This window comes from Peromyscus leucopus, chromosome 1 (genome assembly GCF_004664715.2).
Source record: "Peromyscus leucopus breed LL Stock chromosome 1, UCI_PerLeu_2.1, whole genome shotgun sequence".
NCBI classification, from domain to species: domain Eukaryota; kingdom Metazoa; phylum Chordata; class Mammalia; order Rodentia; family Cricetidae; genus Peromyscus; species Peromyscus leucopus.
In genome coordinates, this window is record NC_051063.1 from 124445713 (window position 1) to 124470403 (window position 24691).

The 24691-nt window shown below is 36.5% G+C and overlaps 2 pseudogenes; both read left to right on the plus strand.

Moving 5' to 3' along the window:
* LOC119088390 lies at positions 1-12790 on the plus strand (annotated as a pseudogene).
* LOC114696179 lies at positions 2-24649 on the plus strand (annotated as a pseudogene).
* Positions 24650-24691: the final 42 nt, after the last annotated feature.

Sequence of the window (24691 nt, forward strand, 5' to 3'; positions counted from 1 at the left end):
ATGACGGTTTCCAAGAGAACCAGACTTTCGATCGATCGAGGTCGTCACAGTCAGCTTCTCTGGGGCCGAATTTCCCAATTTGAGGCACTCGATCTCCTGCGTGGCCTCCACGGTTCCACGTGGAACGTAAGCTCGTGGGGCCGCAGGGGGCTGGCACTGATCATTCGGGACTGAGGGACTGCGGTGAAGGAAGCCAGGAAGCATCAAGGGAGGATGTGAGGCTCAGGCTGTCAGGGAGCAGTACCTCAGCGCCTGCTCCAAGACCGCCAAAGTGGCTGCCAACAAGGCAGCCTCCAGCAGCCCGGCTGAGAGCAGTCAGCAATGCGGAGATGTAAGTGGAGTGGCCTCAGGCCAGTGTGGATGTCCTGGGTCTCAGGCCTGGGAGGAGCCAGTGTGGGCCTCGGGCCTGGGAACGGGAATCACCAGCTCCTGTCTGGCTGGCTATAGCAGGGTGTCCTAGGCTGGCTGAAGAGAGGCTGGCACACTGCGAGGGTGAGCCCTTCCGACCTTACCCTTTGATTCTTGGATATCTATTCTTGTTGCGGGAGGAGATGGGCCAAAGCAAAAGACTGTTATCGAAAGAAAAGACAAGTTATCTGATTCTATTTCACAGGGGGCACCCAAAGCCCGAATTCCAGGGGTGGGAGCCGCTCAGCTACTGGGTCTTCCTCTTGGAGTCAAGCTGCCGGTGATCCCAGGCACTGATACTTCGATTTTACTACGAATATCGGTGAAAAGGTAAGGCACCTTTTTATAATCACATGAATTGTCTTACATTACAACGCTGTACTCTCATTGCTGATAGACAATACAGAGTATATTAGGAGAACATGTACTAACAGGCAGACATCGTACCACAGACATTGTTTAGATTGTGAATAAAGTAATTTCATCCAACATGGCTTTATAGAATCATGATCAAAAGGATTTAGATCCTCAGCCCTATTTTAATTTATAGTACATAGCAACATATTAACATTTAATTATAAGCCCTTTATATGCCTATGTATTTTTTTTCTTAGAAACATTTGATTTAAAGGCTATTACTATTTGCTATCAATTAGTACTAGGATTTTAATCAATGCTAACTGGTGCTAAACTCTCAATGAAAGACATTTTTTTTCTTTTGAACCAAATGCTATCTCATCCAGTAAGTTAAAAAAAATAGATTTGAAATTATTTTCCATGTTTAGTATTATAATTCTTGTAGATAAAAAAAAAAAAGTGCCCTGCTTCTATGATGATGAATGAAACCTCGTGATCAGCTTAATCCTCTTCCTCCCTTCATAGCTTCAGAAAGAATTCTTCCAGTCGATGTTTTATGCCCATGTAAACAAACAACCATCACTCATTATTTTGTTCAGTTTGTCTCCAAACTTACTCTTCTTTCTTCCTAATTTGTTACTCTGAGTCATTCTAGAGGATCACTAATGTATTTTTGCTCAGAATCACATGTCTTTGGGTCGAATGATTACACTCATCATTTGTATTCAATTCTATGGTGCTGTCTACTCCCTTAAACGCTTAGATTTTTGTCCCGTTCCTAGCCCCCTCCAGGTCTTGACTAAATAATTCTGAAGAAGACTTACTATATTTTTGTTAAGTGGTCACTTTAATTAATATTGAGGAATGTGTTTGTCATTGTTAAAGGTCAACATCTAAAAAGAGTTGACAGTCAAATATCATCTAAGAGAGACAACCAATTCCTTCCTTGACATTTATTTCCTGTAATGATGTGGACCTCTTATCTGGTCCAATTCCCACTGAATTAGACTTTAAACCACAGGGGCACTGGTGCACTCCGGGAAGCTTTGGTAGTCATTCGATCCACTTTTCTGATTAGACCTTTTGAAAGGTATTAAACTGGTGGCATTAGGACCTCCGTGATTTAACAGAATGTTAAGTGTTTTACGCAAAGGAAGAGCTACTCCGCTATCTTGCTCCCTTAGGCTTTCCTTTTTGCCGTCTGCCTTCTAGTTCTTTTTAGACCCCCTACTCCACCTGATTCTCCAGGATTCAAGAACTGAACTCAACTTGCAAAATGAACAAAGATTACAAACTGGTGCCTTCAGGACCCTCTGGATTGGTGCACAATGTTATGTGGTAGTGTAAATTGAATTAGAAGCCTACAAACAAGGGCACATGACCTCTGCTTTTCCAGCTCCCCCCACAGACTCCAACATCACCACCTGTTTTCTGACTTGGCCTTGTATTAGTAAGCATTAAAGCTGAAAGAATGCGAAGACAACATTAGCACACTTTTACACATTCTTCTTTGACTTACCTTCTCATATTCAGAAGAGCTTGTACAAGCTATTATCATTATTCTCTCTTTGAAAAAGTAACTGAGAACTCACACCAACACCATACTTACTCTGATAATGTTTTAGTTAATAAATGAGATTAAATAACTTAGGTGTTTCCTTCATAGTAAAAAAAAATAGGGAATCATGAACATTAGTTGGCTGTCTTCCCATTCTTTTATATGGTTATGCTTATTATGCTATTTATATGATAATATTTATATGGTAAAATTATGTTTATATGTTAACATTTATTGTATGAGATCATGTTTGCTGTTAACACAGGACAAAAACATTTTCTGTAAATATGCCTTAAAATTGATATTTCAATATGTGGAATTATGTAACATAGACATTGATTTTCTTTATGAGTATAATACTCAAAGTGCTTTGGGTTTGTTAAAAGTCCCAAGACACTATGATTCTTTATCCTTAGTATTTAGCATCTAACTTCTACACTGTCTTCATGTGTTATTTCTATTTAATCTTGGTAAAAGATTTTTCCATTTTCTTCACTTTCAGATGATGGAAACAGAATAATTAATATTATCCTTTTTCCTTTTGAGTATAGTGTCTTGATCTAAGGAGGGAAAGAAAAGACAGAGTCCAAGCATTGGCTTTATTTCTTAAAGGAAATTATACACTATCCCCATTCGTTCCCTTCTCTCTGTTTCTCTTTCCCTTCTCTCGTGTTCATAAGGTGACGACACATCAAGGAAAGAACTGATTGAGTGGGGCCGATGGTTTAAATTGCTTCACATGGGCGAGGGAAGAAGGGAAACTTACCTGAGTAAATCCTCCTGTTGCTTGCTTAGTCCCAGTTCAAATTTAAACTGCATGTTTGACTTTTCAGTCATGTTAGCAGGTTAATTAAAAGTGAAAATACATCAATTTATATTTGTAATATTTTAATCTCTGTGTATGCAGCTTTTTCGACCTTCCTATGGTTTTAACCTGAGTGATCCTTACTGTCGACTTTTGGAAACCCAATATAAAAGTCTCTGTGATCCACATTAAGAACATACTATAAGCGCGAAGATATTCTGAGAAGGCTAAAAAAAGGTGCCTACATCATGAGCAATAACAAAGGGAGTTGAAGGTTGCTTTTTTTTTTTTTAATCAATGAAAACTTAGACTATTCTGTGTTCACTCCCCTGCCCTAAGGGGAGACTAGTCCCTTGATGCAAAAACATTGCTCTCACTTCTAATGGAATAAGAAATAATTTCTTCTAGAGCCGAAAATGAGTGCCCATTGCTCTGGAACACAGATTTAGGTTCCCCCAAATTCCATGATCTAATGTGAAAGTAACATCATGAAGTTTTATAAAACTAAAAAAAAAAAAAAAAAATCATAAATCTGTCTTCACTTTTTTTTTTTTTTTTTTTTTTTTTTTTTTTTTTCTGGAGCTGAGGACCGAACCCAGGGCCTTGCGCTTGCTAGGCAAGTGCTCTACCACTGAGCTAAATCCCTAACCAGAAAATCATAAATCAAAAGACCATTAAAATATGTTGTGGAAACATCAGAGAAGTGGTCATAGCCAAGCAAAGAAGTCTCAGCTATATGCCTTGGATGCTACGCAAATAGCATTCTTAGCCCTTTGATGAGTAGATAATAGGGTTTTGTTAATAGATTGAAAGTCCCCCCCCCCCAAGACAGGGTTTCTTCGTGTAACTTTGTGCCTTTCCTGGAACTCACTTTTTAGCCCAGGTTGGCCTCAAACTCACAGAGATCGCCTGCCTCTGCCTCCCAAGTGCTGGGATTAAAGGCGTGTGCCACCACTGCCTGGCTTAAAAGTTGTTTTGGTTTTTTTTTAATGATTTATTTAACTTTTAACCCAGGTCTTCTACAAGAGCAACAAGTGCTCTTAACTTCAAAACCATCTGTTCAGCCCCTGAAGTAGCAATCTTAAACATTGCTACATCATATATTCCTTAGGAAACAGTATACTAATAATATTTCCATAATATTGAAGTGCCAAGGAATAAAGACATCAATTTCACAATTTTTAGCACTGTAATAATGTCTTTTTCTACCAAGCGGAAAACATGTATACATATACACACACACCTATCTTTTTTGCTTTTACTCATCTCTAAGTCAAATTCAAGAATCCCATAGTCACTGTGGGCTGATAAATCTTCATCAATGTCTTTATGCTGGTATGCATTCCTCCGGAAAGGAAACTGCATGCTCCAGTAGATTATGGTGCAGGTTTCCTTCTTTCAAAAAAAAAAAAAAAAATCTCTCCAAGTGTGTCTTTTAAGTTAAAGGCAGAATATTTCAGAAATAATTGTCTCCTCCCATTTGAAATGTCTCCATCTTCTCCTCTATGTCTTTTTTTTTTTTCCCCCGAGACATGGTTTCTCTGTGTAACTTTGCACCTCTCCTGGAACTCACTTGGTAGCCCAGGCGGGCCTTGAACTCACAGAGATCCGCCTGCCTCTGCCTCCCGAGTGCTGGGATTAAAGGTGTGCACCACTACCACCCGGCCTCTTCTATGTCTTCTAAATAGCACATATAGACTAACAAGGACTTACCTCCTCTTGAGCATGAAAGGATATTTGATCTTGGCTACTTGAACATCACTACTAATAATATGTCTTATTACATTAAGCTTCTGTAAAGAAAAAAAAAGAAGCAGTTTGATGATATAAAAATAGTTTATCCTGATTGTGACCAGGAATCACTTAGTGGAACATCAGGTAATTGAATATTTTAGTAAATATTTAGAGTAGTGATTTTGGGGAAAACTGAGTTGGTGGTGACCTTCACTTGAATGCATATGAAGCGTTTGTTTATTCTGATGAATTACTGATTTCAGAATTTAATCTCTAGATAACTCTAGTGTTTTTAACTGGTCATTGAACTTTCACTTAAGAACAGTTATATGCAGGATTTATTATTATTAATTATAGATACAAATTGGCTGATTGTACTTTATATTCTCAGAATGATTTTAGAAATCTCAGGAATATTTCAGAAGCTATATTCATTGACTCCCAGCTAAAGTGAACATTTATTGAGTATCACTTTCTGTCATTGTTAGGCTGTGTCACTTTTTGTTCTTCATTGAAGCTCAGCAGATTATACCATGAGCCCCCAAACAAGAAGGACTCTAAAGATAAACATGAAAACGAAAAACATTAAAACAGAATACTATGACACTTCTTTCACTAATAACTCTTAAGTTGCAGTTAATGTGTAAACTTGGAATAACCCTGAAGCTTACCTTACTGATTAAAACCTGAAGAAAACAAAGCCCAAGTGTAATCTGTTTGCTTTTTACAAACTCCAGAAACCCAGCAAAAGGACAATGCTGCTAATCTCCGGCTGTCTAGTCTGTCCCAGGACCCTCTGAATTTGAGCTTGTCCATCTCTGTGATGCCTTTAATGAGAATGACCTCCATAGGCCCGTGTATTCGAATGCTTGGTCCTTAGTTAGCACAACTGTTTGCAAAGGGTTAGTAGGCGTGGCCTTGTAGAAGGGGTGTCACTGGGGGTGGGGCAGCATCTAGGTTGCAAAAGTTCTCCCCCCCCCCCCCCCCCCCCGTTAGCTTTTCTCAACTTCCTATTAGAGTTTGGGCAACCTACCATGGCCCCTACGGAAATCTCCCTCTCCCTCTAGCGACAGTTATCACAGCTAACTCTGGCTACTTCAGGCTTTAATGCTACTGAACATGTTGTTTGTCATTATGGTTGTTGTTTTCAGAGTCTCATCTTGTTTTCCAGTGTGGCCTCATACTTCTAGCAATCCCTCTGCCTCAGCTTCCCTTGTCCTGCTCTTACAATCATAAGCCACCAGACCACTATACCTATTTTCAAGTTGGTTTCCAGCCTGGATATTGTCTTTATTATGCTTTCTGAGAAGTTTTATCAGAGATATTCTAGGTTATAATATTATTTTTCTTCAAAATAAAGTCATCACTGTACCTCCTTCATTGGACTATAGCATTCTGGTCACTATATCCTAATGTCCTCTCCTGTACTACATCTGTATACATCCAACATCAAATTAGATAATGTAAATTTTCCTTTTAATTATGAAATATATTTAGCAAACTTATTAAGGGAAAAATGTACTGTTTGCCATGATTGTTACCATCGCTTTTACCTTTAATACATTTTTTCAGATTATTTTTCTGGTGCTATTTCATCCACCTCAGTCTTCTGTAGTGTCTCTTTTTTTAGGTTTTTCGAGACAGGGTTTCTCTGTGTAGCTTTGCGCCTTTCCTGGATCTTGCTCTGTAGACCAGGCTGGCCTCGAACTCACAGAGATCTGCCTGCCTTTGCTTCCCGAGTGCTGGGATCAAAAGCATGTGCCACCACCGGCCAGCTGTAGGGTCACTTTTATACCAGCCTTTCTAGCATCAAATGGGCCTAGTGTTTTGCTGCTGCTGTTGATTTTAATATCAAAATCTCTTTATCTTTTTTTTTTTTTTTTTTTTTTTTGGTTTTTTGGTTTTTTGAGACAGGGTTTCTCTGTGTAGCTTTGCGCCTTTCCTGGAACTCACTTGGTAGCCCAGGCTGGCCTCGAACTCACAAAGATCTGCCTGCCTCTGCCTCCCGAGTGCTGGGATTAAAGGCATGCGCCACCACCGCCCGGCTTCAAAATCTCTTTATCTTTACTGCTGAAATTTATTACTCTCATTTAAAAGAGACTTCAGGTTGACAGTTGATTGTTTTTATGCTTTTAAAAACCCATCTGGGACTAGGGAAAGGGCTCAGTCTTTGAAGTTTTGTCTCACAGATACAAGGACCTGAGTTCAGATTCCCAGCAGTCATATTAAAGTCCCGAGTTCCTAACTCCAGGGCTAGGGTGGGGTGAGGCAGAAATAAATGGATGCCTGGGCCTCAGAGGCCAGCTGAGTAGATGAGCTTCATGTTCAGTAAGAAACTCTGGTTCCTGATATTAAAGTGAAGCCTGATCAAAGTAGACACTCATCATTGGCCTCAGGCCGCCACATACCTGAACATACACTTGAATACACACTATGTAAACATATGTACACCATTGTGGACATGTACACACAACACACACGTCTACACACAGGCAAAATATTCTAGTTCATTGTTTTTTCATAATTCTGACAAAATACCTATAATATTTTAATTACTTTTTATATAATATTTTCAATATGCTATATACAGTCTTCTGTACATTGTTATTTAAAATCAGCTGATTGTTTTCCCTTTGGCAGGTATTTTTATAGTTTTTAAGGATTTTTAAGCTTTTTCTAGTAAATAATTCAAATAGAAATAACACTGAGGAGGCGACAGTGAAGCCTTGTGTGGCCATGACTGCCATTTTCCACAATTCATGAGCCGTTTTACCCATGGCCCCAGCATTTATGTGTTGCAAATTGTTTTGAAGTCCTTCACACTTGTAACATCATCGTCAATATTTCAATATGTATTTTGAAAAAATAAGGAACACTAAAAATATGATGTAAAAATACCATCATCACATTATATATACTAATAATTCATAATTCCATATTATCAAATACTTAAACACTGTTTATATTTTTAAAGTATTAAATGTAAAAAAACTTTTCAAGTGCATAAGTCATGTTAACTACATAGCCAATCTAAAATACACTAATTTTTGTATTCCATAAAAACAGGCTGTGTGCTTTCTGTTATAGCATGGAGTAGACATGAAGATGATTTATTTTTCATCTCCATATAGAAGCTAGACAAATGTTTCTGAAGACTCCAAAATACATTTACTCTATCTGTTTGGAGAAATAATTTGAAATAATTTAATCAGTTTTCAAAATATATGAATACCACACTGGGTTTTTTCCAAAACTTTTCATGAGATATGACTAAATAACAATTTGATAACTTTAATTTTAAACTTACCTAAGTTATGAATGTTGGGAAATAATTTATATAGTTTCTTAAGGCATATAAATAAAATAAAATTTTATGCTCAAAATGTTTTTTCTCTAGTATGAAATAAACCAGCTTAAAACAGTCTGAAATTCTGAATAGAATCCCTTTTTCATTTTCTTATAAATCATGCTGGTATTATACTTATATAATTACTATATAATTGTTTAATATAAAAAATTGAATGCTATCCCCATATCTCCCAAATGTGGAATAAATATTTATATGACTTAATTTTTATCTGATTATCTTCTTTCTAGGTAACTTCTGAAGAACTAAATAGTGTAATTCAAAATATAATGACAGTAACCAGTATATTATATCCAGCCATCACAAAATATGAAGAAAGAGTGCAGAGTAATATTCATCCGGTGTCTGATGCCTCAGACCTTTCTTTGGATAGTTCAAGTTTCTGTAGTACATGCAGTGAGGGCTTCACATACAGAAGTTACACACCTAAAGCATTTCAAGCAGATCCATGTGTATTTGCCAGTGACAGGCCAGTGAAGAAACCACTCACACCTTTGAAACCTCCTTCTGCACATGTGGAAAGAACAATTATTGGCACAACATATCAAGTGAGAGGACAATCTATGTCTTCACAAGTCAATTATAACAAAACCAGCTTGGAATATCCATTTCCTAAGATAGGAAGTAGTAAATCTGATAGTCACCTTTTTTTTTTTTTTTTTTTTTTTTTTTTGGTTTTTCAAGACAGGGTTTCTCTGTGTAGCTTTGTGCCTTTCCTGGGACTCACTTGGTAGTCCAGGCTGGCCTCAAACTCACAGAGATCCGCCTGCCTCTGCCTCCCCAGTGCTGGGATCAAAGGCGTGGGCCACCACCGCCCAGCTGATAGTCACCTTTTAACAGCATTAGAAACAAGCACTAAAAAAATCTAAAGATGCTACCACAGAAATAGATAGTTTAGAGATTCTGTTGCTATATGACAAAAAAGCAAAGGCCATGGATCAGATGAAAAATTTAAAGAATGTCTTTGTAAACTTTAAATTTCACTTGAAAGGAGAAACACAACTTATTTTAGAAAGTATTTTTCAAGAAATAATGTCTGACTTAAGCCAGGCCATTCCTTCTCTTTCTTCTGTGACTGCCGAAGTTTTTGTTGACCAATGTGATAGAGAGAGAGAAGACTTGCTCTCAAATGTTGACATATGCTCCGTAGCTTCAGAGAGTGTGGAAAATATGCTGGAGAAGCTGGAGTCCGCCGTTGAGAAAAAAAAATATGTGCAGATGTTCTCACAAGAAGATTTGGCAGTTGATACTAAAACAAGTTTCTCAGGTAGTGCTGAGTATTTCTCATCCTTAGACACAAACCCTTCAGAAGATACACTGACTTCTACCTTGGAGCCAATGTGTGATATTGCAGATGATATGGTCCATGCCATTTTAGAGAAGTTGATGACTCTTGCATCTCATAAGAAAAGTGAGCTTCCTCTTGAGGACACAACTAAGCATTTCCTCCAACAAATTAAGACAGAACCAATTTTTGATAAATTCTGTCAAAAAACTGACCAAAAGAAATCTAGTCCTGAATCTGATGCTGCTAATCTAATTGTGAAAGAAGAAATGCAGAATTTAATATCAAATATTTTTTCCACAGTCCTCTCTAGTTGGTTATGTAGAAGAAGCAATAAGCACTATAGTAGGCTGTGTGCAAACTTTACTTAATAATGAGAGACTAATTGCATCTGAAGACACAGTAGTACTTCTTCAGCTACTGGATGATGTCTTAACTTCACCAGGGGCCAGCAAAAGCAGATGTTAAAAAACATAGACAACCTCGAATAAGAAATCTTCCTGATGCCGAAGAAAAGTATAGACTCACTAGCACTGGCTCATTTAATGGTCTTAGAACTAGAAGACCATTTCCCCTGTTAATGTCCCAGGCATGGTTCTTTGTTCTGAAGATGATGAGGTGGAAATAGATAACCTTGTGAGAAGTGTGCTTGATTTATCCTTCTGTGATGAACAAATAAAACCACAAGAGCAGATTCCTAACCAATAGCCTACAAGGAGAGACACTTGTTCTGAATCCAAAAGGAGCAATAAACTACCAACAAAACCTACTTCTCAAAGCAAAGTTGAATCTCGTGACTGCAGATTAAAGTTGGAGGTATCTCTTAGTGGTGAAGACATTATGAAGACAGAACACTGCTTGACTTATGATGTTTCAATTTTCAGCCGAGATCAAAAGCATCAAATACAAAAGGCTTCAGAAAACATAGTTCAACACATTCTAACAGAAATGCTCAAGGATAGGTCTTCTGTTTCATCTCATCACCCAGGAAGCAAAATTCGTGAAGAAACCTCTGCTTTTGTCAGAAAAATCTCAAGGATTATCAGATCAAGAATGGACAGAAGAGATGCTTTCTGGGTCAGAAATTTGTGCATTTGCACATGAAATAACTGAGTCTGTGATAAATATACTTCACAAGGCCTCGAAGTGCATTCCTAATACCATTAAAAACACCATTTCATCACTTGATCAAGCTTGTCTAGATCATTCTGATACTCCCCAAACAACCAAAGAAATATCAAGTAAAATGCCATTCAAAGTATAGTTTGACAGTGAAAAGAAGATGAAATATTTATTTTCACTCAACATAGAGCTTGAAAAGACTTCTCCGTTAAGATCTCGAGAATGTGAACCTAAGCATGTAAATGATATTACTGATAAGATCATTAATACAATTTAAAAGTCTGAAGTTATTTGTTTGTCTAAAATTACAGACAGGCAAAAAACTTCACTGGTAGGGAAATCATTACATTCCCAACTTAGTACTTACACAATGAAAATAATCAACATTGTTTTAGATGCTATACAGAGTGAACTAGAATTCACCAAGATAACCCCAAATCCTAGGGAGACAGATCATACCAAGTGTCGTACAAGCAAAAGGTTGTTTGCTGATTCCAATGAAGCAGTAGACTCCCATGTCACCAGTGTCAATGACATTATGGAAAGTCCATTAGTGACATGTATTTGTGAAATGATATCAAGTACAAAGGAAGAGCAAATAAATACTTCAACCTCTACAGATAAGGCAGTTTCTACAATCTTATGTGGGTTTGAAAATGCTAATGAACAAGACATTTTGTCAAGCAAACAGGATAAAAATTATTTTTGACAATATTTGGCTACACCTTGTACTCACCAGGGTGCCATTAATGGAAAGGATTTGAAAGATAGTTCCAAGCTGCAGGTGTTAGATTGAATTAGAGAAACACTGCATGAAATGTTAAGCAAACTCACGGGTTCCCACCCTGATTCTCAGCCAACTTGTAGTCAGCAAAACACAGAGAAGTTACGTAAGGATCCTCCAGCACTATCTAATGTTCAACTCATTCCCAAAGCAGTTCTTGAATATGTCCTTGCAAAATCATGTGATATTGACATAGATACCAGCATTGTAGATTCTGGACTGAAAACTGGCTCAGAGTCACTTGCTGTTGACAACCTATCATTTGCTTCAGCTATGGAGGAAATGGCCAAATGCACCAACAGCATCTCTCATATAACTTCCAAAATGATGATGGGTAATAAAGAGACTACCAAAAATAAAGCAAAAAATGATCTCCCAGTGTTTCCCCAAACAGAGGACTCAAAAGAAATGTGCCCAAATAAACTGAAAACTGTTGCTTCAGACATTCTTTTTTTTTTTTTGGTTTTTCGAGACAGGGTTTCTCTTGTAGCTTTGCGCCTTTCCTGGAACTCACTTGGTAGCCCAGGTTGGCCTCGAACTCACAGAGATCCGCCTGCCTCTGCCTCCCAAGTGCTGGGATTAAAGGCGTGCGCCACCACCGCCCGGCTTCAGACATTCTTAACATGGTTTTTGCTAAATGATTTGCCAGTGGAAACGTAGAAAATATTGGTGTTCATAATGATGAAAATAAAACAGGGAATAAAATGGATTGGGAATGTGAAAGCAAAAATTCTCCCACAGATTCACATGATAAATGGTTGCAGTCTACTTTATACACTCACGCAAAGAAGGCGTCAAGTGCTATTTTGAAAGCCATTCAAACAGAACTAAATTAACCCATCAGATTGTAAGAAAAATACAAAAACTTACCACAGTAGACACAAATGCTTACAAACATAGCTGATTTAATTTTAGATGTAGTATCTTCAGATATGTTTATTGAACCTGAATCAGAGCACAGAGACATTGAAAATTATCAATATCGACTAATTTATGGAAATTTTCTTCCTGGAGGAGCTGAATCAGGATCACTTCCAGATGATGACACAGAAAATAAAGACTTCATTGGAGATAGAACATTACCCAGAGAAGAAACTAGAACCTTTTCTACTGACCAGTGGGTTCTGGAAGGAACCTTGAACAAAACTGAAATAAACCTCAAAGAACTACACAAATCTCCAGTTGTTCCCATTGTAAGAAATACTTTGGATGAAATTTTTCAAAGTGCTTCAATCAATCAATTAAATGTTGTTTCTCTCTCACACTCTCATTTTAGTAGTATGCCTTATAATGTCCCTGTGTCAACATTCAAACGCCTGCTCAATTTATGGATCCTTTGATGGGCCCTTTAGTGTCCAACACAGATGTAACTGTAGTGGTGAATGATGTTGTTAGGACCGTATTTCACAAACAGTATTCAGCTGCCACGACAGAAAAACATGAAAGTGGAAACAGATGTGAAACAATTATCTTTTCAACCAATGTTTCTTTTCATGAGCATACCTACCCAGGAAACAGACCTGTCAGTGTCTTAAATGGAAATCCATGTGACATTGAGTCGAGCTGGAATGTTAACAAACAGACAAAAATAAGTGTCACCGAAGATACTGTGCAGGCAATATTAGAAAATTTAGAAACTTTTGCTGCTTCCAAAGTAGAATCTCTCTTTCATCCCCAAGTCAGCTTCCGAGTTCCAGTGACTTTGCCAGTAAAGCAGGAAGGGGCAACATTAAGCAAAGCAGTGTCAGGCAAAGACTCATATTCTGATAAGCAACTTCCCCGTTGTTCAGTGGATTATAGCAACCCAGGAAAGATGGACTCGTGGTGCCAACTGTCTTTGTCCGAATTAAATATTTATGCAAAAGAAGTGGCTGGGAAAATTGCACGAGGCATCAAGCATGAGTGAGATAAAGAACAAGAGAGTCTGCCCCTGACAAATAACACTGTGGTTTCCGAGAATATTGCAAGTCAGGTTGTTAGCACAGTGCTCGATATTGTGTCAAGCAAAAGCAAGTGTGACAAAGACAATTATTCAGAACAGCAAGACGGTATTATTGGAACGCCAGTCAATAAGACAGAATATTGAAAAATACTCGAGTTTCAAATTCAAGAGACCATTGAAGGGATCTTATGTGATATTTATGAAAATATTATGTATCAGAATAATCTCTCATTTGCCACACCCACTCTGCAATGTAGTATACCTAGCAAACACTCAGAAGCAAATTTCCAACCAGTTGTTCTGGGTACAAATATTATCCCGAAAGTGTCAGTTCCTAAAACAGATGTCATGTTGGTGTCCAAAGATAGAGTGGACACGTGCTTCATAACCTTACTTCTTTGGTCATGCTTCCCATAAAGGCCAAAGCTCCTGCTTCCTCAAGATTGGCCTTCTATGATATGTTTCCAAAGTCTCAGTGCCAACAGCCTCTTTTTATAACACAAAGAACTGAGGAACAACCAGGACATTTTTCACATTCAAAAAATAAGAATTTAGCTTATGCTGCTGTTTATCAGATGCCTGTGAAGAGAAATGAAGACACCAGGGGACCTGCACCTGACCCATGCGAGGAAAATGCCAACTTCATTACTAAAACTATTTTCAATCGATTACAGTCTTTTGCCACAGAAAGAATAAATTCATTAATGACTCCCACCTTTGAGTCTAATAAAGAAAATGTATTTTTTAGCCGAGAATTTAAAAATGGTAAACAAGATGACAGCATTTTTCATGAATCAGGCCAAGTTGAATCTGATGTGAATGTCCTAAAATTATCAACAACCAAAACAGATCCTAGCCAAGAGCTTGCAAAACCCGTTTTTGCGAGTTGCAGAGAAAATCTTGGAACCACAGTCCATTTATCACAAACTAGCCTTAAGGACTATGCTGATTTCATTGCCACTGCTATTTTGAAGCTTATTAAAGATGATTTAGACTTAGAAATACAACGTATACACACATCTTCAAACAGTATTTTATTTCAAAAAATACCATTGTGAGTGAAATTGTTAATAGTATCTTAAATATTTTGCACAATAATGGATCTGAAAAGAAATTTTTTTATCCTCCCCAGAGAATCCTAGCTATTCACAGTTAACCATATGAAGTTTTGCTGGTATACAAAGAGAGGGAATAAAACTACTACATTATCATGGTTTACAAATGATCCTTTAGAAGAAAATCAAACAACACTGGAAAAGGAAAGCCAGAGAGTTGTTTTGGAAGAAATATTTATGAGAAAAGGAGGATCAAAACCAAGAGAAAAAACTGAAATATCCAGTGCAGTAGAAGATGTTTTGAAGAAGCTGAGTCAAAACAGGAAATCATAGGCCATTTGTTTCCATTTAATGAAATTCCCTACAGTGTGTCTAAGTCTAAAAGTAAAACATCAGCTATAGCACAGAAGAAACTCTTTCAGTCTCATATTAACACATCAAATGATATACTTCAAAATATTTTGGGAGAAATGCACTCTGGTTGTGACATTATTGTACAAAAAAACTAAAAGCAGGAGAGAGATAAAAATGTATGATGACAATGATACCTGATCAGAAAAACCACCATGCTTTAGAGAAAATAAGCCAGCAAGAAAAACAAGTAATTCCCCTAGACTTGGGGTACCACAAATGCATCATAATGCTGACAATTTAAATGCTCTTGTGTTAAAAAATGCTTTTTGCCTTATTCACCATTGCAAATTGGAAGATATTTAGTTCAAACAGTTCTTGATAAGTTGTCAAATTTTGTTTCCCTTCATCTTGAAGAGAGATGTCCCCCTGAAGGTAGTTATGATGACATGTACCTTCTTAGACTACATAATTCTAAACTTAGCCCTAAGAACAGCCCTAGGCCAGGATGTAACACAAATTTAAAAGCAAGGTCAAAAATTACCTCTCTCTCTAAAACAAAACCACATCTAGGCATTAGTGGTATTAAGTCCAAAAGCAAGACCAAGCTAGGTACTGGAGAGAAGATTCCAAGAGAGAACCAATCCAAAACTGCCACTGGGCTGCCACAAACTCCACCAAAAGAGGATGCCAAAACCATACTGAAAACAAAACTACCAGCTTCAGAATTGAGAATTTATGCCAAGAACATAATAAATGATAATTTAGAAATAATTATGAAAGAACTTGAAAGAGTGGCACAAAAGAGAGCCATGTTAAATACAAAAGCTTTACCATCTGGTCAAATCCTGGAAGCAAGTAAAATTGTTAATGCGGTGTTGCAAGAATTGTATGCTACAAGCAACCACAATTTGGCTTCTCCAATTAATGTCTCAAATTCTGGTGATCTTCACTTATCAAAGTAGAATCTGGGTGCAGGTTCCCCAGCTGAGCAGCAGGCATGTTTTTACTTAGAGAATGTTTCCTCACAGCTAGAACAGATTTTTCCTAAAGAAGGTATATTTAAAAAAAAAAAAAAAAGTTTGACAAATGGCAACAGAAACAAGTGATAGAGAAAATGAAAAGTCTACACTTTTAACCGTAGCTGAAAGCATTTTGACTGAAATTTCAATTAAAGCGAAGGATTTGGAGTACTCGCTTTCACTTTTAAATTTACCACCACTTGAAGATTGTGGAAACAGATTCTATGATTGCTTTAAAGGTGGGTCTACCAGAACTGAGGATGCCAAAGCACAACTCAATATGTTTGGACGGGAAATTGTCGAAATGCTATTTGAAAAATTACAGCTGTGCTTCTTGTCTCAGATGCCTATTCAAGACAGTAAGGGAATGCTAACAAGTAGGAAAGAGTATGTTGCTGCTAAAAAGTAACCACGGTGTTCTGAGCAAGCACATCCTCAGTGGTATGCAGACCTGTGACATGAAAACGAAAGATCAAGTGGCTATGGCTCTAGAAGCCAAATCGTCCAGGAGATCGTAGTGTCTTAAACATGTTAGAGTCATTTGTGGACTTGAAGTTTAAGCATATCTCTAAATAGAGTTTTCTGAAATAGTGAAAATGCCTACAATCTCTTTCAAGTGCAACAGAGACAATTACCAGAAAAATGTTGCCAAAGTTACAACGGTTGCCGTTACAAAAATTGTTTAAGAAAGCAAATGATTCCACAGAAGAATCACTAAAACAAGTCATGTCATTCATAGAAATGGGGAAAGGTGAAAATTCAAGGGTTTTTCACTATGAGACCACCAAACCAATTGAGCCAAATGAAATTAAGACAAACGCTTCCCCACTCAAAATATGTTTAGCTGCAGATAATATTGTTAACACGGCATTGTCAAGCTATGGCTTCCCCATCAGCCACACCCAGATGAAAGCCTGGAGACCATGAAACCATTTTTTATGTCTGCAGTAAATGGAGGAGAAAAGAATGAGAAAATTCTGCTCAGAATGTGGTGTAAACAAATGACCTGTATAAATGAGGAAAAAAGTGAAGGTCTTGAAGCCTGCCAAGAGGATTTTTCTTTATTTCACAAATGGAAAAATAAAAACTCCAAAATGACAGTGGAGACTTTGGAGGAAACAGTTGCCTTTGTTGATCATGAACTGGGTCCAAATGAAATGCATTTGTTCACAAGACACGTTGCTGCATCTGTGATCACACATTTGAAGACCACCAAAGTTGCAGGTAAGCAAGAGATAAGTTAGTTTTCAAGTTGCAATAATTTTGGGAAAATAGTAAAAGGTATATTTAAAAGATCTCTTGTCCAAGAGTCTACATTTTTTTTCCTGAAAATAGCTTTAGAAATGTGAATAACTATTTGATTATTTTTAAACTTCCATGGTACATAAAAGTGTTATTAAGTTAACTATGTATTAAGTAAAAAGATGTGGGTTTTCCCCCCTCTAGATCTGTAGATAAGGGGAAAATGGAAAAAAATTAAAGTAGGGAACTTTGGTTGAGCATGCACTGTGAATCAAAAAGGTTCAAATACTTGTACATGCCTCTGGAATTGATACAATTGTATTTTATTCAAGATGATAGAGTAACACAAATCTTTAAACTTACAAGTAAAATGTAGCATAGCATCATATATATTGATTTAAAATAGTTATATATATAATAAAGACAAGTTCCAGAAAAGGCTTAAAGCTACACAGAGAGAAACTCTGTCTCGAAAAACCAAATAATAATAATAATAATAATAATAATAATAATCATTTCACTGGCGCTATGGCAGGATGCTTCACCAAACCTGAAAAATCTCGTCTCTTAGTGTCCATAACTATACAGTCAAGGCAGACATCAACCTATGACTTGTAGATTTGAATATGGAAGAACTGTTTTCTCAACATATTGGCTAAGACTAAGATTTCACAATTGTGAAGCATTTAAGGAAAATTCTCTTTCTTTTTTCATTAAGTTTTACCTTTTACTTTAGTAAGGAACCTTACAGGCAAAATACATTGCCAATATGCTGAATTTTCCGTTTCCTCTAATCCGATCTAAAAATGCTTGTTTCTGTCTTACATTTTTCTTTTAGTTTTGACTGAGGAGCTGTCTCATGTTTCTTCACTCCCAAAGAAAAATTGACTCAAAACAGCCTCTCAAAAGCATAAATAGTAATTCTTCAATGTATCGGTTTTGTGAACATTTCTCTGAATCAGTCACCTGCTACTTAATTTCAAACATTCCTGATGGCACCGAAGAGGGTAGCAAAGACAGAGCATGGCAAATGCAAGCTGTAATCTCTAACAGAAACATATCACTTCATTCTCAAGTGTAAAGAGCAGGTCTATTTCCATTGGAGAACTCACGTTAAGTATTTTTGAAGTTATTATTGAAATTCTTTCAATGGTAACATTATAAGTGCTGACAAGACACATCAGGCTCCCATAAAAACTAAGTACAGGTTCTGTCCAAGCTTGACTTCTTCTGACTTTGATGATATCTTTCAAGATCTCTTAAAAGGAGTGATTTATTGTCTGAAGTACTAGGAATAAATCATTTTGAAAATAATGTAAGAAACAGACCATATTCTACATTTAGAAATAGTGTGCCCATTTTCAACAGTCAATACCATGGAAAGTCAGATAGGCCCCAGAGACTGGGAAACATCTCCTTACCTAATTGATCACCTTGCTCAAAGAAATAAATTAAATTACCTGGCACATAAGTTAAATGGTCTGGTTGGTAACCTAAAATCTCATGAATCCGAAGAAATCATCAATGAAGTCTTTAATATTATTTTAGATTTATTTTTACCAGATGAATTCCCAGATGGGGATATGAGTTCTGGTAAATCAGCAAGAACATTTTTCACCTCAAATAATCAACAAAGTAATAGAATACTTGGAAATAAGCTAGGGCTTTCCCCTAAATCAATTATTCTTCTCAATATTGTGTGTGAGAAACTTAGAACACTTCTAGAAAAATGCACAGACACTGCATTTCTTGAGGGTAGTTCTCTTTTTCATGAAGTACCAGAAGACTGTCAACATGTAAAATTACTTCACAGTGTTCAAGGTGAAGATTTTGATTACTGTAAGGCACCAATGGACTGTGAACAATTTCAAGGAGATTACATGTCAGACCTTTTGGAGAATCTGGGAGACATGGATCAAGATTTATTATCATCAGACTGTATATTTGATGTATATGTCCCACAGCTTGGTTAAATCTTTGATGGATAAGCTATCTCTTGGTTTTCAACAAGCTCCTTTTGAAAACAAATGCATGAACTACAGAACAAGAGAAATACAACCTCCCCCACAAAAAAAGCAAAAAGGCGAGAATTAATAGAATTGGGACAAACTAATGACCATGTAGGATTCATGAGTTATGACAATAATTTTTTGACCAAGTCCTTGAATAATCCCAAAGCAACTAGCTTTAAAATGCAAACACCATTTGGCAAACAACATACAGTAAAACCTTTCTCTTTGCTACTTCCTGAAAAAGAAGAAATAGGGGAACGAACACAGTAGCCTTTCCTAAGCCATGTTGAAGAAAATGGCGGTGTTTAGTCAGCTACATTTTTGGAGGACATAATCTCAGAATTATTTTTTTAAGCTGTCTACCTCATTGTGGAGGAAAAATATAAACATCACTGAAACCTGGCTTAATGAGATAAATACATCACTTATCAACAATGTAGTGAATGACTTTAATAATGTTCAAATTACTGTTCTAAGCTATCCTGAAGAAAGGCTATATTTTCCATCAGCACATAAAGGATGTGTTACTAAGATTGTTGATTCCATTTATTATGATGTTTTACTGCACTGTGAATTTAAAGTAACCTGTGGTGGTATGATATATGATATATGTATGATATATGATATATGATAATGCTTCAGTAGCTGAACAAATGTCTAATAGCATATTGTTAAAGATTGTAGACTATCAGCTTTCATCTTGCTGCAAGGGAAAGCTCAGATCAAATTCATATCCTACCCTCAATGTGAAATCATCCTGTATAAACTTCAAAACAATCTAAGAAAATTTGTTTCTGAACCCATGTCTTCAAAAGGTTATAGCACCATGTTACCACATTCATTTTTAGAATATGTCATCAGAAGACTTTTAGCTCAACTTAAGCTCCTGTCTATTAAGCCTTCATCTTTAGAAAAACAATGTTTAATGTTAATTTTGATGAAATGTCCAACTGTATAACAAAATAGGTTATGTCAACCATTTCAAAACATAAAATCTGGTTCACCATCTTTGATAATCAATGTCTCCACACATATTAAAAACCTCCAAAAGATGCTAGATCGTGTTTACAGTAATATTATACAAATGTCTGGTTCTCTGGATTTAATAGAGAAGAATATAACCAACCGAAGTCCAATTATGATTGATCAAATAGCCAGTTTCATTATCCAAGAGATTATTGAAAACCACCTTTGACCATTTTTGTGTGGAGAGACTTTACCTCGCCCCAAAACTCCACTGGATGAGGTATTATATATGGTCAAACAAGTTCTCAATGAAGTTGTAGAGTCTCACAAACTCCAGAAGCCATCACATTTACACATTTACCCTGATAAATTTGTAGGGAAAATTGCTATCCGAGTTTTATAAAAGATTTTTAACCCTAAGCCTAATATTAACATTGAGCTGGAAAATATGACCCCCAAAAATAGTAAACTCAGTGAATAACCATTTAGACAAACTAAGATTTTGTTGTTGTTGTTCTATGTGATAAGCAATCATTCTTTCCGTTTAGTGATGCAGATATTGTATATGTCACCTCAGTATATAGAAATATTTTGAAGCAACATGGGCTAGATCCTGACATTGACGAGTCTGAAAATGGTGAAGCTTTTGTGGAAAACATTGCCAAATTAGTCATAGCAGCTATTTCAGACTACCTTCTTCAGTCACTGTTTTCTGGTGATTTGTCAGCTGCTTCCTGTTCTAATTCAATGGCTGATGATATTCTTTAGGATGTTCTTGGTAACATCGATAATTCTACTAAGTCAAAGCAGAGTTTACCTCCATATAATACATTGCTACCATATACAGTTTAGAAGATATGATCAGAGTACTATTATCTACATTTTTTCCTTCTCCTAAGATGGTTTCAAATATAACAGCTCTAAAAGATAAAGGAGTTAATTTTAATGAAATTGCTTCCAATCTGATCAGTGATATTAGGAGAAAATTTTCCCAAGATGAAATTAGATTTTCAAAAGATGAAGATAAAGCCAAGTCTCTTTACTCAGAAGATGATGTTTGCCATCTTGTTGATTCTATTTTCACGAATATTTTAGAAAACCCCAGTTCTCAAGAATCACTGGAACAAAATATCACAAAAAGTAATGATGTTTTCATTGATAAAATGGCAGGTTTAATTATTAAATATATCAGTGAACAGCATCTTCAGCCATTTGTGTAAAAAAGGCAAATATCTGCATCTCTATACACATGTTTTAATGACAAACAGCAGTTAATTTATTCTAGTGCTTATTCTTCAACTTTTTTGGAAGATGTGGTCTCTGGAGTAGTGAGCAAAATATTTCACAGGGTGGTTGCCATTGTACAAGTGGAATCAACAAGAAATTCAGAAGATGTTTTGTTTGATAAAGTTGAAAATCTCATATATTGGGTAACAGAGGAATTTTCAAAAGTCCAGGTTACAACTATAGAGAATGCTGAGAAACAGTTGTGTTTTTCCCCGGTAGAGAGAGATGTACTCAAAACATTATTGACACTGTGTACAGCAAAGTTTTAGAAGAATATTAAATGGGAATTATGCCTGATAAAGATTTTCTTTTCTTTTCTTTTTTTGATAAAGATTTTCTAAATGACACAAAGGCATTGGCTGGCCGGATAACCACAATCATTCTGACTAAAATTTTTGATTTCCAAATTCCACCATCTCTTGTAGCAAATCTGCCTTTAAGTTTACATTCCAAACTTAGTCAAAATGTTTTAGTAAATAGAGTCCATTATGAAATTAGCAAGCCAAGATTCCAAAGACAAGCGTCAACAATATATACTACCAGCTCTCACATATTCATTTAGAAAAAATAGTCACTCAGTTTATGTATCAGATAAGCCCATCGCATTCCAGTGTAGAATGTTCTGGTACTCCTCAATCAGACTTAAGTGACACAGCCATGAAACTGATAAATGAGGCTGGGCGGTGGTGGCACAAAGCTACACAGAGAAACTCTGTCTCGTAAAACCAAAAAAAAAAAAAAAAAAAAAAAAAAAAAAAAGAAAGAAACTGATAAATGAAATCATGTCACTAATTTCAAAACATGCAATATGACGGGGCTGGAGAGATGGCTCAGAGGTTAAGAACACTGACTGCTCTTCCAAAGGTCCTGAGTTCAATTCCCAGCACCCACATGGTGGCTCACAACCATCTGTAATGAGATCTGGCGCCCTCTTCTGTATACATAATGAAAATAAATAAATCTTAAAAAAAAAAACATGCAATATGAATTGTAAAACAAGGAAATGAAAAACAAAATATGATTTCAGAAAAAGACATACAGTCAATGGTTGACTCTATTTATGCTGATCTTTCTCATTCAAATCTATACCAGTCACTTCTTACAACAGATAAAAAAGGTATAAGTAGCAAAGCTGTTTCAAATATTGCCAGTTTTATAATAAAGGAGATCTTCGATCATCATCTAGAGTCATTCTTATCAGGAGATAAAAGTTTTCTTTCAGCTTCAGTTGCTCAACCTTGCAAGCAGAAGACAACAAACCCAAGCAAAGAGAATTGTCTTTCATTAGGAACTCAGCTATCTTTTTGGAGGAAGTAATTTCTGAGCTTTTATGCAAAATTCTTCAGACATTCATACGGGATTCCTTGGCTGCTGAAACCCCAGAGAGAACAACAGCCAAAATAATGGATATTGTTACAACATTAGTAAAACCAATTGTTTTAGAGTTCACTACATCTGAGATTTTTACTTGCAGAAAATTTGGATGAGAGTCTATGGTTTCAGAGACAAAAAAATTGGTTCAAAAAACAGTCAACTCAGTTTATGAAAATATATTAGATGAATATAAATCACTGATTCAACTACACAGGACTATACAAAAATGACACTACTTGTTTGGAGGGAAAATATATCATTTTCTACTGGAAGAAATTTATGATTATCAGGTACAGGCATTAGTTTCAGGTGAAGTAATGCTTTCTTCCTATTCTTCCCCTCAAGCTCAAAATATCATCAAAAATGTGCTCAATGTCTCCTTGAAGGATACCCATGCCATGTCCTCATATATTATAGTGCTCCCCTGTTCTCTGATAGAAAATATGATTTACAAGCTTTTAGTAAATATCTTCCCTTCAGATGATACTACAAATAAACTAAAGGAAAAGAGGTTGGGTCAGATGATGGTGACGAGTTCATGGCTGCAGCTCCAAAACTGACTGATGAAATTATAAAAGAAATTTCTGAACATGAGATCAGATTTGCCACTGCAGAGGAGAATGAAGACAGTATGCAATTAGGAACTACTGAGAATTTCATTGATTCTGTATGTAATAATGTTTTGAAAAACTCTGAATTCCAAGCAGAAATACAGAAAGATTCACACAAAAAGGGAGGTCTGTTTCTCAGTAAAACAGCTGGTTTCATTATTAAAGCAATCATGGATCATCATTTGCAACCATTTTTATGTGGTGAAGACTCTCCTTCTAGTAACTTACCTGAGTATGGCCATGCTTCTGTTGTTGCTAAGTCTGGGGAAGAAAAGGCACAACCTTCTCTGTTTTCAGCTGCATTTTTAGAAGATGTTGCTCACAAATTTTGTTCTTTTGCAACTCTTGCTGAAGATTCTAGGAAAAAGGATATGCCAGAGCCAGAAACTGTAAGCTTAGCTATCAACTTTGCAAACTCTTTCATACGGGAATTTAGGAAAAGTGAAATCAAAGTGTTACCACATGCTGAAGAAATATTTTCTTCCCCACCAACTGGGAAGGAGACAGTTGATGAGATATCTAATTTTGTATAAGATCAGTTCATAGGGAAATTTGGATCTGATGGCATTCAGAAAGATGACACTGGTAACATTGTTATAGAAATGGTTTCTTCTTTAGCCCAGAAGGCAATCTCCGCATTCAAGATTCAGCCACTATTTTCAGGAGACTGGTGCTCAACTTTCTTTTTGTTTCTAGACTCAGAAAATATCACCCAAAGAGTTCAGCTCCTACCACAGAAAACTTCCATGCAGATTAGTAGATGCTTAAAGCAGAGCCAGCTTACTCTGTCTGAAGACATATCAATGAAAAAAGATGATATCCATCGTCCAATAATTAACTCTATAGCTACCTTCATGAAAAGCAATATCATCAACATGATGTCAGGATCAACTACAGGTGTCACAGATACAAAGACATATGATGAAAATAAACTGAAATCTACCACTCCCAAAATGAGAATGCCTCAAAGGTTACATCTCCAACTACTAGTGTGAAAAGTAAAGATCCACCGGTTGTGGTGGCACATGCCGGTAGGATTTGCTGAAAGAGGCAGAGACAGGAGGATCACGAGTTCGAGGCCAGCCTGGGCTACACATTAAAAAAAAAAAAAAGTAAAGATCCTCAGGTTCAACATTTGAGTGACAAATGTAAAAGTAATGAAACTGGGAAAGAGGACTTGGTTCTCATCAATGAGCAGGGACAGATGATTGAAATATACACCCATTTTGCAGTTGCTACTGTTGATAACAGTTCTGAGAAGGAGGTACTTGAATCAGATTTTGTAACAGATGATAAAAAGAAATTTGACAATGCTAGTCAAAGTTTGGTGGAAATAGATGACAAGCCCAAGAGTGGGGGTAAAGAGAACATAACAAAAAAAAAAAAAAAAAAAAAAAAAAAAAAAAAAA